This window comes from Pseudophryne corroboree, chromosome 1, assembly GCF_028390025.1.
Source record: "Pseudophryne corroboree isolate aPseCor3 chromosome 1, aPseCor3.hap2, whole genome shotgun sequence".
Classification (NCBI taxonomy): domain Eukaryota; kingdom Metazoa; phylum Chordata; class Amphibia; order Anura; family Myobatrachidae; genus Pseudophryne; species Pseudophryne corroboree.
The window spans coordinates 674,716,282-674,727,592 of NC_086444.1; positions in this window are offsets into that span (position 1 = coordinate 674,716,282).

Below are 11,311 nucleotides of genomic sequence, written 5' to 3' on the forward strand. Positions count from 1 at the left end.
TTTTGGTCAGTTAATACAGTTTATTAAAGTTTTCATCCATTTAGTAGAATGCCCAGAACAGGCTCACTGTGTCAAAGTCCTGCTCAGCATACACCAGCGGGAGGTCCAATTGGGACCCCAACCCCTCGTATGTCTTCTTGAATCCATTGCTACCACTCTGTGAAGTTTTCTTCCAAATACATCCAGTGGAAGTCCCAGATCAGGCTCCCTGGGTCAAAGTACTGTCCGAAACATTCCGCCGTGAGGTCTAACCGGAACCCAACCACCTCCCCACCTCTAAAACCTGGCCAGGATCCAACTAGACCACTTCACGTTGATTTCTTCCCAATCGATGCAGGGGTGCCCAAATGCATAACTGGGCAGGCAAAAAAACAAAACAGACCATTTCATTTTATATGTAAGACACATGGCCCTGGCCCTGAAAGGGGTGAATTTTTTCAGTTTAAACTCCACCAGTATTTTAAATTGGACAGTGAAGGGTATGTGTACCAAGTTAGGTCCATATCCATCAAGCCATGTAGGAGTCTATGAAGAACAAATATCTATATATATAAATGTGACAGCCCTCACTTACTCACTGACTGACTGATTCATCACTAATTCTCTTACTTCCCAATTTGTTAGGAAGATGAAATTTAACATAGGTATTCTTCAGGTAGAAAATAGGAAATCTATGCAATTACAATTTTAATAAACCTTCCCTAAGGGGATGAAAAGAGGGTTGACATAATGACATCTTTACTGATGTGTGGCTCAGTGGTGCAAGTAGAAAAAATTTCTTATAGGTACTGTGTGCTCACACCAAAAAGTGGGCATGGCCAAATGCCACATGGGGCAATGAAAATGGGGGCGTGATACACATATGGGGGGGCCAGAAACACATATGACCCCAATAGTGCCAGATATATGATTGCCCCACAGTGCCAGATATACATTGCCCCCACTGTGCCAGATACAGAAATGCCCCCACTGTGCCAGATACACAAATGCCCTCACTGTGCCAGATACACATTGCCCCACTGTGCCAGATACACAAATGCCCCCACAGTGCCAGTTATACAATGCCCCCACAGTGCCAGATATACATTGCCCCAACAATACAAGATATACAATACCCGCACAGTGCCAGATGCACATTGCCCCACTGTGCCAGATACACATTGCCCCCACAGTGCCAGATATACAATACCCCCACAGTGCCAGATACACATTGCCCCACTGTGCCAGATACACAATGCCCCCACAGTGCCAGATATACATTGCCCCACAGTTCCAGATATACAATGCCCCACAGTGCCAGATATACAGTGCCCCCACAATGCCAGATATACATTGCCCCCACAGTGCATGATATACATTGCCCCCACAGTGCCAGATATACAATGTCCCCCTGAGCCAGATATACAATGCCCCCACAGTGCCAGATATACATTGCTCCCCAGTGTCAGATATACATTGCCCCCCAGTGCCAGATATACAATTCCCCCTGTGCCAGATATACATTGCCCCCTGTGCCAGATATACAATGCCCCCAGTGCCAGATATACATTGCTCCCCTGTGCCAGATATACATTGCCCCCACAGTGTCAGATGTACATTGCCCCCACAGTGCCAGATATGCAATGCCCCCACAGTGCCAGATATACATATCCCCCCCTTACCGCTGGCTCCGTTTCTACTATATGAGGGGAGGAGAGCGCAGCGCAGTGCCTCTCCTATCCCTCAATTCTCTTTGATGCCCGGTCTCACTCTCCGGCGGCGGGCGGCAGGGTCAATCTGAAATGAGGCACCGGTTCGTTAGCCAATCACAGCTCGTGGACGGCAGCCAATCAGGAGCCGCGGCTGCCGGTCTGCGAGCTCTGATAGGCTAGCAAACTGGTGCCTTATTCAGATTGACCCCGCCGCCGCTTGAGAGTGACTGTGAGACCGGAGTCACCAGACATCAAAGAGAATTGAGGGGCAGGAGAGGCTCTCCTCCCCTCACACAAATTAAGCCAGTGGGATGCAGTATGGTGGACGGCCCGGCGGTACGGCGTACCGGCTGGGAATTTCTTACCGGTACGCCGTACCACCCCGTACCGTCATAGTTGCAGCGCCATAGATAGTCCAATACGGCGGCACTCCTTGAGGGCTTTCACAAAGAAGTAAAAAAAAGAGACAAACGCTCCTGTTGTTGTTAACGTTTCAGTTATTAAAACTTTCGTCAGAACAGTGAATACACAATACAGAACATACTGTATTGTGTATTCACTCTTCTGATGAAAGTTTTAATAACTGAAACGTTAACAACAAAAGGAGCGTTTGTCTCTTTTTTTACGTGTTTGTGAAAGTCCTCAAGGAGTACCGCCGTATTGGACTATCTGAATTTGCTATTGTAGCTGGATGGCACCTGAGGCATTATTATACAAGGTGGAGTGCCAGTAACTGTTTGTTCTATATATATATATATATACATAGAGAACAAGGAGGTCCGGCACGGCCACTTGAAATAAAGATACAGCTGGGTGCCCTCACAAGAAGAACGTATGTACAGCAGGTAGGTGCGGCACTCCAACAAAAAGCAGACATAAGACTTTATAAAGTGCAACGTTTCAATGCCATTTAATAAGGCATTTTCATCAGGATATTGTTATGCACACCAGTGCCTGCAGGAAAGTACTAGTGTCAGAACTGTTATGCACTCCAGTGTCTGCAGGAATGTACTGGTGTTTGAACTGTTATGCAAAACAAATGGACTCACAGACAAACTGGGGAATATGACATAACGTACACAGAAGGTGATAGGGTAACAAAATACACACACAGTGAACAGAGAAGCCCAGAGGCTAAGGAACTGGGTATCTCCCTTGTATTAGAACTGCTCAGATGTAAAAAGCAAGATGTTGTGTTTTAATACGTAGAGAACCCGAAATGCTGTTGCTAAGGGCAACAGCAAAACCCTAAAGGGTTACCAACGGGTGTGGCAGTAAACTCCTTGGTCAGAGATGGAATGATAGACACAAGGAGAGCCTCCACAATCCTGATTCTCACTTGCAGTGCACAGGTTTAAGCTTACTGCCACTAAACTGACCCCTGACACCTAGCACAGTGAGACAGGATTAGACAGGCAAGTGTTAGAATACAGCCGCAAACTTGCTAAGTTCACAGAGTAATAACAGAACCCCAGCAAGCTAAACGACTGACTCCAGTCTTACTGCTAGGTCTGGATTGGCAGAGTGTAATACCAAATCCCCAGGCCTATTTGCAGTAAGCAACAAACAAATACAAAGCTACACAGTACTGGCTAACTTTCATGAACTGACTAACCAACAGAGATTCAGCAGCATCTGCTTACCCTGAAAAGAGGCCTTATAAAGCAGGTGCTGTCCACGCCCCACTCAGACCTCACAGACTGTGAGCACAAAAACCAGCACCGGATCCCCTGCCGTGCACAGAGCCTATAACCACTGCACAGCAAAAGACCCGAACCGGAGTATCAGCTGCGCTCAGGTTACTCCACTAGCACTTGTCTCCCGGTTGCCATGACGACGTGGCAGCACAGGGCAGGAGACCCTAACAGTACCCCCCCTCTGACGATGGGTCAAAGAACCCCTACCACCGGGTTTATCGGGGAACTGCGAGAAGAAAGAGCGTATCAGTCTGGGGGCATGAAGATCACAACTGCGCACCCACGACCGCTCCTCCGGGCCATACCCCTTCCAGTGCACCAAAAATGACAGCCGACCCCGAACCACCTTGGAGTCAAGAATCCTTTCAACAACAAACTCCCTCTGGCCACGTATCAGAAGAGGGGAAGGTCTTCCACTGGAAGAAGGATTACTAATCGCCCGTTTTAAAAGGGAACAATGAAATGTTTTATTGATACCCAAAGAACGGGGCAGATCTAACTGAAATGCCACCGGATTGATAACCCTGGTGATCTTATAAGGGCCGATGAACCGGGGCCCTAACTTATGAGATGGCTGTCTCAACTTCAAATTCTTGGTAGACAACCAGACGAAGTCTCCTAATTTGAAGCTGCAGGGTCTTTTCCACTTATCAAAAACCCTTTTGGTCACTAATGACACAGACACAAGGGCTTTCTTCACTTTCCGCCAAATACCTCTAAGGACCGAAACCACAGAGGAACCACCAGGCGTGGAGTCCAGGGGGTCAAAAGAATTGGCCTTAGGATGATGCCCATACACACAAAGGAAGGGAGAGATCCCTGTAGCAGAGTGAGCCGCGTTGTTATAGGCAAACTCCGCCATGGACAGATGAGCAACCCAGTCAGTCTGACACTTGGAGACATAACACCTGAGGAACTGCTCCAAGGACTGGTTCACCCTTTCAGTCTGCCCATTAGACTGCGGATGGTAGCCTGACGACAAGCTGACAGAAATCTGGAGATCGGAACAAAATGCCCTCCAGAATTTGGCCACAAACTGGGATCCGCGGTCAGAGACCACATCAAGTGGCAACCCGTGGAGACGCACAACATGCAGCATAAATAATTCAGACAGGCGTCTGGCTGATGGCAGCCCAACCAGTGGAACGAAGTGCGCCATCTTCGAAAACCTGTCAACGACAACCCAGATGGCTGTCATCCCCGAGGATTTGGGCAAGTCCACCACAAAATCCATTGAAATGTGGGTCCATGGCTTAGATGGGATAGAGAGTGGATGTAATGGGCCAACAGGAACCCCTCTAGGAGTCTTATTTCGGGCACAGATGTCACATGCCCGAACCCACTGATCCACATCCTTAGCCACCGAGGGCCACCACACCGCCCTAGATAGCAACTCCCGAGTTCTGGCAATACCCGGGTGACCTGCCGACTTCTTGGCATGGAATTCCAGGAACACTCGCTGTCTTAACCTAGGAGGCACAAACAAAAGACCTACCGGAAGGTCTGGAGGAGCCTGCTCCTGTGCTCTAAGGACTAATGATAAGAGGTCCTGGGTAATGCCCACTTTAATACATGATGGGGAAACAATGGGCAACGGCTCCTCGGTGGTCTCCTGGATTGGAGCAAAACTCCGCGAGAGCGCATCAGCCTTGATGTTTTTTGACCCAGGGCGATATGTTATCAAAAAATTAAAGCGAGCAAAAAACAAAGCCCATCGTGCCTGCCTGGCATTGAGACGCTTCGCTGACTCTAAATATGCCAGATTCTTATGGTCAGTGAGAATTGAGATCACAAACTTAGCCCCCTCAAGCCAGTGTCTCCACTCCTCGAGTGCATCCTTAATAGCCAACAATTCCCGGTTACCCACGTCATAATTCATCTCGGCAGGCGAAAATTTACTGGAAAAGTAAGCACAGGGATGAAGGCGATTATCAGACACTCCCATCTGAGAAAGCACTGCCCCAATACCCATCTCAGAGGCATCCACCTCCACCACAAAAGGACGCTCTGGATCTGGGTGTCGCAGCACCTTGGCCGAAACAAATGCCCTTTTGAGACGGGCAAAAGCCGCTTTAGCCTCACAAGACCAGTGAGCAACATCCGCCCCTTTCTTAGTGAGTGCCACCAAGGGCGCCACTATAGACGAAAATCCAGCGATAAATCATCTATAAAAATTCGCAAAGCCCAGGAAATGCTGAAGCGCCTTCAAACTAGTGGGCTGCACCCAATCCAGGACTGCCTGTACCTTGGAACCCTCCATTTGGAAACCTTCTGGGGAGATAATATATCCTAGAAATGCGATTTGCTGAACTTCAAATTCGCACTTCTCCAGCTTCGCCCCAAGCCGGTGGTCTCTGAGTTTCTGGAGGACTAAGCGTACATGCTTCCGATGTTCCTCCAGGGAATGGGAGAAGATTAGGATGTCATCTAAGTATACAACTAAGAATCTATCCAAATATTCCCTGAGCACATCATTCATGAAATCCTGGAAGACTGCCGGGGCATTACAGAGCCCAAAAGGCATCACCAAATATTCATAATGCCCTGAGTGGGTATTAAAGGCAGTCTTCCATTCATCCCCCTCTCTTATTCGGATTAGATTGTACGCACCGCGTAGGTCAATCTTAGAAAAAATGGTGGCAGTACGAAGCTGGTCAAACAAGACCGAAATGAGAGGCAGTGGGTATGAGTTTTTAATCGTGATACGGTTCAATTCCCTGAAGTCGATGCAGGGTCGCAACGAACCGTCCTTTTTACCCACGAAGAAGAACCCCGACCCAACTGGAGACTGTGAAGGTCTGATAAATCCCTTAGCCAAGTTCTCCTGAATGTACTCTGCCATAGCCTGAGTCTCAGGACGTGACAGGAAGTACAACCTGCTCTTGGGAAGCTTAGCATTTGGCAACAAATCAATGGCACAGTCATAGGGGCGATGGGGAGGTAGTACCTCTGCAACTTTTTTGGAGAACACGTCCGCAAAATCTGCATAACACCCTGGCAATCCTGGCAAACTTAGCTGCGAGAGCCTGACTGGAAGGCTCAAGCAACTCCTGAAACAATCAGTACCCCAACTAAGAATCTCCCCAGAGACCCAGTCAAATTGAGGATTGTGGGCCCTTAACCAGGGTAACCCCAACACCAATGGGGCAAAAGTACAGACAGTCACATAAAAGGACAATTTTTCAGAGTGTGTGGCTCCAATAAACAAAGAAATCTGGCTAGTGCAAGAGGTAATTTTACCTTGGGATAATGGTTCCCCGTTTAACCCACAAATCTCAATTTCCGATGCCAAGGGTACTAAGGGAACAGAGTGTTTTAGGGCGAATTGGCGGTCCATAAAAACCCCGTCGGCCCCACTGTCCACAAAGGCCTCAGTCTTGACAGTTTGACTGAGGATCCTCAAGGTCACCGGAATGATAAAAGTCTTCTTGGGAAATTCTGACTTCTGGCCTGACAGGATATTTCCCATCACCCTCAGGCCCTGAAGTTTTCCGGCTTTTCTGGGCATGATACTACCACATGACCTTTATTCCCACAGTACAAACACAACCCCTGCTGTCTCCTCCGCGTCTTCTCACGCGAGGAGAGGCGGGTAGCCCCAATCTGCATAGGCTCCTCAGAAAATTCCTCAGAGTCTGAGGTTCCCTTGGGAAGGAAGGAAATCTCAGTCTCCCTTTCAAGCCTACGCTCTCTCAGCCGTCTATCCACCCGGATGGATAACTGCATGAGCTGATCCAAGCTATCAGGCAAGGGATATTGTACCAGTTGGTCCTTTATCTGGTTAGAAAGACCTCTTCGGTACTGGTGTCTCAGGGCTGGGTCATTCCACTGGGTATCATGGGCCAACCTCCGAAACTCCGTACAGTAAACCTCAACTGGCCTTCGCCCTTGCTTAAGGATCGAAATCTGAGCCTCGGCTGAGGCCGTCTTGTCAGGGTCATCATACAACATGCCCAGTGCCGTAAAAAAAGCATCAACACTTTTAAGCGACGGACAGTCAGGCTGCAACCCATATGCCCAGACCTGTGGGTCTCCTTGTAGCAAGGAAATCACTATGCCCACCCGCTGAATCTCCGACCCAGAAGACTGAGGCCTAAGCCGGAAGTATAGCTTGCAGCTCTCCTTGAAACAAAAGAACTGCGAGCGATCTCCAGAAAAACGATCCGGGAGATTTACTTTCGGCTCCTTAACCCCTGCAGGTGCTGCTGCTGCGGGAGCTCCGCCAGCAGCCTGGGAGGTGTGCATTTTAATGGACAAATCATTAAATTGCCGAGTCAGGACCTGCACCTGATCGACCACCTGTTGCAACGTATTTTGAGGGGTATGCTCCATATTCCCACAAAATTTCAACAGGAGTATTAGGCTGCTGAATATGTTATGCACACCAGTGCCTGCAGGAAAGTACTAGTGTCAGAACTGTTATGCACTCCAGTGTCTGCAGGAATGTACTGGTGTTTGAACTGTTATGCAAAACAAATGGACTCACAGACAAACTGGGGAATATGACATAACGTACACAGAAGGTGATAGGGTAACAAAATACACACACAGTGAACAGAGAAGCCCAGAGGCTAAGGAACTGGGTATCTCCCTTGTATTAGAACTGCTCAGATGTAAAAAGCAAGATGTTGTGTTTTAATACGTAGAGAACCCGAAATGCTGTTGCTAAGGGCAACAGCAAAACCCTAAAGGGTTACCAACGGGTGTGGCAGTAAACTCCTTGGTCAGAGATGGAATGATAGACACAAGGAGAGCCTCCACAATCCTGATTCTCACTTGCAGTGCACAGGTTTAAGCTTACTGCCACTAAACTGACCCCTGACACCTAGCACAGTGAGACAGGATTAGACAGGCAAGTGTTAGAATACAGCCGCAAACTTGCTAAGTTCACAGAGTAATAACAGAACCCCAGCAAGCTAAACGACTGACTCCAGTCTTACTGCTAGGTCTGGATTGGCAGAGTGTAATACCAAATCCCCAGGCCTATTTGCAGTAAGCAACAAACAAATACAAAGCTACACAGTACTGGCTAACTTTCATGAACTGACTAACCAACAGAGATTCAGCAGCATCTGCTTACCCTGAAAAGAGGCCTTATAAAGCAGGTGCTGTCCACGCCCCACTCAGACCTCACAGACTGTGAGCACAAAAACCAGCACCGGATCCCCTGCCGTGCACAGAGCCTATAACCACTGCACAGCAAAAGACCCGAACCGGAGTATCAGCTGCGCTCAGGTTACTCCACTAGCACTTGTCTCCCGGTTGCCATGACGACGTGGCAGCACAGGGCAGGAGACCCTAACAGTACCCCCCCTCTGACGAGGGGTCAAAGAACCCCTACCACCGGGTTTATCGGGGAACTGCGAGAAGAAAGAGCGTATCTGTCTGGGGGCATGAAGATCACAACTGCGCACCCACGACCGCTCCTCCGGGCCATACCCCTTCCAGTGCACCAAAAATGACAGCCGACCCCGAACCACCTTGGAGTCAAGAATCCTTTCAACAACAAACTCCCTCTGGCCACGTATCAGAAGAGGGGAAGGTCTTCCACTGGAAGAAGGATTACTAATCGCCCGTTTTAAAAGGGAACAATGAAATGTTTTATTGATACCCAAAGAACGGGGCAGATCTAACTGAAATGCCACCGGATTGATAACCCTGGTGATCTTATAAGGGCCGATGAACCGGGGCCCTAACTTATGAGATGGCTGTCTCAACTTCAAATTCTTGGTAGACAACCAGACGAAGTCTCCTAATTTGAAGCTGCAGGGTCTTTTCCGCTTATCAAAAACCCTTTTGGTCACTAATGACACAGACACAAGGGCTTTCTTCACTTTCCGCCAAATACCTCTAAGGACCGAAACCACAGAGGAACCACCAGGCGTGGAGTCCAGGGGGTCAAAAGAATTGGCCTTAGGATGATGCCTGCCCATACACACAAAGGAAGGGAGAGATCCCTGTAGCAGAGTGAGCCGCGTTGTTATAGGCAAACTCCGCCATGGACAGATGAGCAACCCAGTCAGTCTGACACTTGGAGACATAACACCTGAGGAACTGCTCCAAGGACTGGTTCACCCTTTCAGTCTGCCCATTAGACTGCGGATGGTAGCCTGACGACAAGCTGACAGAAATCTGGAGATCGGAACAAAATGCCCTCCAGAATTTGGCCACAAACTGGGATCCGCGGTCAGAGACCACATCAAGTGGCAACCCGTGGAGACGCACAACATGCAGCATAAATAATTCAGACAGGCGTCTGGCTGATGGCAGCCCAACCAGTGGAACGAAGTGCGCCATCTTCGAAAACCTGTCAACGACAACCCAGATGGCTGTCATCCCCGAGGATTTGGGCAAGTCCACCACAAAATCCATTGAAATGTGGGTCCATGGCTTAGATGGGATAGAGAGTGGATGTAATGGGCCAACAGGAACCCCTCTAGGAGTCTTATTTCGGGCACAGATGTCACATGCCCGAACCCACTGATCCACATCCTTAGCCACCGAGGGCCACCACACCGCCCTAGATAGCAACTCCCGAGTTCTGGCAATACCCGGGTGACCTGCCGACTTCTTGGCATGGAATTCCAGGAACACTCGCTGTCTTAACCTAGGAGGCACAAACAAAAGACCTACCGGAAGGTCTGGAGGAGCCTGCTCCTGTGCTCTAAGGACTAATGATAAGAGGTCCTGGGAAATGCCCACTTTAATACATGATGGGGAAACAATGGGCAACGGCTCCTCGGTGGTCTCCTGGATTGGAGCAAAACTCCGCGAGAGCGCATCAGCCTTGATGTTTTTTGACCCAGGGCGATATGTTATCAAAAAATTAAAGCGAGCAAAAAACAAAGCCCATCGTGCCTGCCTGGCATTGAGACGCTTCGCTGACTCTAAATATGCCAGATTCTTATGGTCAGTGAGAATTGAGACCACAAACTTAGCCCCCTCAAGCCAGTGTCTCCACTCCTCGAGTGCATCCTTAATAGCCAACAATTCCCGGTTACCCACGTCATAATTCATCTCGGCAGGCGAAAATTTACTGGAAAAGTAAGCACAGGGATGAAGGCGATTATCAGACACTCCCATCTGAGAAAGCACTGCCCCAATACCCATCTCAGAGGCATCCACCTCCACCACAAAAGGACGCTCTGGATCTGGGTGTCGCAGCACCTTGGCCGAAACAAATGCCCTTTTGAGACGGGCAAAAGCCGCTTTAGCCTCACAAGACCAGTGAGCAACATCCGCCCCTTTCTTAGTGAGTGCCACCAAGGGCGCCACTATAGACGAAAATCCAGCGATAAATCGTCTATAAAAATTCGCAAAGCCCAGGAAACGCTGAAGCGCCTTCAAACTAGTGGGCTGCACCCAATCCAGGACTGCCTGTACCTTGGAACCCTCCATTTGGAAACCTTCTGGGGAGATAATATATCCTAGAAATGCGATTTGCTGAACTTCAAATTCGCACTTCTCCAGCTTCGCCCCAAGCCGGTGGTCTCTGAGTTTCTGGAGGACTAAGCGTACATGCTTCCGATGTTCCTCCAGGGAATGGGAGAAGATTAGGATGTCATCTAAGTATACAACTAAGAATCTATCCAAATATTCCCTGAGCACATCATTCATGAAATCCTGGAAGACTGCCGGGGCATTACAGAGCCCAAAAGGCATCACCAAATATTCATAATGCCCTGAGTGGGTATTAAAGGCAGTCTTCCATTCATCCCCCTCTCTTATTCGGATTAGATTGTACGCACCGCGTAGGTCAATCTTAGAAAAAATGGTGGCAGTACGAAGCTGGTCAAACAAGACCGAAATGAGAGGCAGTGGGTATGAGTTTTTAATCGTGATACGGTTCAATTCCCTGAAGTCGATGCAGGGTCGCAACGAACCGTCCTTTTTACCCACGAAGAAGAACCCCGACCCAACTGG